This window comes from Aptenodytes forsteri, unplaced genomic scaffold, assembly GCF_000699145.1.
Source record: "Aptenodytes forsteri isolate BGI_AS27 unplaced genomic scaffold, ASM69914v1 Scaffold54, whole genome shotgun sequence".
NCBI classification, from domain to species: Eukaryota; Metazoa; Chordata; class Aves; order Sphenisciformes; family Spheniscidae; genus Aptenodytes; species Aptenodytes forsteri.
Window position 1 is genome coordinate 18,469,301 of NW_008796044.1, and position 3,273 is coordinate 18,472,573.

The following is a 3,273-nucleotide window of genomic DNA, read 5'->3' on the forward strand; positions in this document are numbered from 1 at the left end:
GGGGGGGCGAGCACCGGGGGGGGGAGCACGGCTGGAGCTGGGGCACAGCTGGGGCACAGCTGGGGCCGTGGCACGGCTGGGGTGGCCGTGGCACAGCTGGCAGCCGCGGGATATTTAAGGCCCACGCAGGTGATGGTGCTCGCTGCTGCAGCATCCACAGCTGGAGCACATCTGGGTGGCAGCAGAGCTGGCAGCTACGGCCCAGCCGGCGGCAGCAGGTACAGCTGGCACTGTGCACATCTGGTGGCGCACCCACCCCTGGGGGCACAGGGCCCAGGTTACCTCCGCTGGCTCCCGAAAGCCGCTGCAGCTGTGCCAGGCTTGGGTTTACTTCCTCCGTGACTCGCAGGTGGTGTCAGGCCTCTGCTCTTTCAGGTTGCGGCTGAGGTAATTAGGAAGGAATTGAAGATAGGCAGGAAGACTGTTTCTCATTAAGATCATCTCATTCACCCTGATTTCTGTCAAAACCAGTCACTCTCCCAACCAGACACGCAGTAGAGTAATTTTGTTTGTCTTTTCTGTGGTCTTGCACATTGCTCTCAGTCCTGGCTCATTTGCCAGGATCCCTTTGGTCTTTTCCAGTCACCGTTTCCCAGGAGGGAGCACCCCCTCCTGAAGAATGACTCCCATCCTTTGTTTCTTAACAGATGACCTTATATATTGAAACGAATGTTGTTTACTTGCGCTCAGCACTAGTTTAGAGTCAAGAGCTGATTCCCAAAGGACTCTCCTGGATACGCTAACCAAATGAGGAATCTTCTCCCGTAATTACATTTCTGGGACAGCAGACATTTTCTGATTCATTTAATATGTGCTGTGTTGCATTCGTTACAAATCAGATATGTAACAGAAGCCCTATTACCTTAAAAGTACTGCTGTTATCAAGTACTGACTTAATTACAGTTTTATCTAAAAATAGATCAAGTTAGCTTGACAGAATCCATTTTTCCTACTCCCCTGCTGCCCAGCGTGGTTTCCTTCCCTTCGGTTCCTGCTCCATCAAGCCCAGCATCAATCCGCTGCCGCAGCCTTTCCCCGACAGCAGGACCGGGCTGGCAGGCCATCGTTGCCGAGAGCCCACTGGCACACTTGCTTTTCACTCGTCCCAGTCTTCCAAAACTTACTGAACATTAACACAAAGAGCCCCGGAGGCTCCTCTGGGCTCAGGTTACCTGGCTCTGGCGACTTTTAACCTTTCTGACTTTGGGAGCTGCTGACACCCAGGTAATTCCTACGGGCAGGGAAGCGGTGCATCGCCCGCTGCTTCTTACAGCTGCACTTTGCCATCCATAGCTGCTTTTATAACCCCCCCCAAGGTAAGGCCCGTAGCTGATATCTGCTCGTTATCATCACTTTCCTTTTTCCTCTGATTGTTATGTGGTTTCCATAGCTTTCATAGCTGCCCCCACTTCCCTGGAAGGCAAGCCAAGCCAGCTTTCTTCCCACTTGGGAAACTGCTTTGTTAGCCCGAGCGGTGTCCGTCACCGGTAGCGGTGGCTCTGAAAGAAAGGTGGAAAAAGTCCCGTCTACGTATGGCCCCGTCAGACCATGCGTCGCTAGAGCTGTTGTGGCTGGTCCCCGCGCTGTGCCTCTGCTGGGCGTGCCGGCGGGGTCACAGTGCGAGCGCTGCAGCTCCTGGGCTGGAGGAAAACACCGCGCCTGGGAAGAGCCGCCTTCTCCGGACGCGTCCCGTGCAATTTCCCACTGCCTGCCAGCGTCTCCGAGACGAACCCATCCTGCTTTGGGAAGGGCTCACCATGCAGCAGCTGCTTCCAGAGCCGCACAAGGACCTTCCCAGGGGAGCACCATGAGGCTGTGCTCCGTCGGCTTCTCCCCAGAGCACCCCGGGCACCCAGCCCAGCCCCGCAGGCTGCACCAGGCGTCAGCCCAGCGCCCAGAAGGACTGGGCAGCAAAAGCTTTAAAATACAGTTTGCTGCATCTGGAAAGCATGTGACGCTGATCACCAGTCCTACCACATTCATATTTTACTGACTGGTTTTAATTTTATTTCCCACATGTTTGACAACGGAAACAGATTTCTCTTTCCTCGTTTTGGCGTAAGCAGGCTGCAGCCCGTGGTCCTGCGGTGCCGGCGGGGCTGTGGGTGCTGGATGCAGGTGCTGCGGGGGGGGCCGGACCTGGCAGGACCGCGCCGGACCCCAGGAGGTCACACGGATGTACGGACTTGAAGGAGCCCGGCTCTCTGTATGTGTGTCACTGGTTGATCTTTCTTCTTTTGCTTTGCTGCCTAAGAAGGTTTTTCTTCCCTTGCTGGGAGTGCCAGATGGGAGGGAGGGCAGCCCGGGGACCCCGGCGTGGCGGCTCGTTCTGGGACATCAGCTCCACTCATTGTGGCATTGGATTTTCTGATCTGAACCCCGGGAAGAAAACAAAACTGGGGCTTCAGTGTCTGGGGGCTGCTCCAGGAGATACCTCACTGCCCAAAATCTCCAAGAATTCCTGATTTTGCCTTTGTCAGCTCAGCCACTTGTGCAAATAACGTCAGCCAGGGCTGGCCACACAAAGCAAGGTTGGTTATAAGCCGTTCTCCTGGAACAGAAGCACTTGGAGTCGGCACAAAGAAATCTCTGTCTCTCCCCTTCGCTGGCATCCTGGCAATTAACCCAGAAAATCGCAGCTTGCCCTTGTCTTGGGCGCTGAGTGCCCCTGCCTGGGCGCAGGGCCGTGTGGTGCGCTGGGGGCAGCTGTCCCGGCCGGGGGGGTCTGGCTGCGCCCCGGCCCCTGGCCGCACGGGGAAATGGAGCGGCCAGTGTCCGACTGGGAAGTACGAAATGAATGGGGAACACGCCTGCTTCCAGAAGAAGTGAGGAAAATCATTTGGGTTTTTACACTTAATTATTTTTAAGAAATGCATGTCGAGAAAAACAGCAAAATTAGGAGTTACCTTGGATCAAACGTGGGCAACCTGACATAAACATTGACAATATTTTTTGGTGTATTTGATTTGTTCCTGAAAAATATTTCAGGCAAAACCTCCGCGCAGTGTTCTAACACCCAGCAGTGACGGGTCCTACACGGCCGGGCAGACATACTTGTGTGGCTCCCAGGGCAGGGCTTGCTCCAGACCCTCCTGGCTCGGGCGCCACGCTCTGACTTAAACACCGGCTGCACCAAATGGGCTCCGCAAACCCTCCTCTCCTGGGGTCTAATCATGCTTTGCTGTTGCCAGCATGGCCTGGCCCGAGGTGCTAAGCCAGGTGCATCCCGGCGGGCGGAGGAGATGCGCGCGCAGCCAGGGAGCGGGTCTCGTC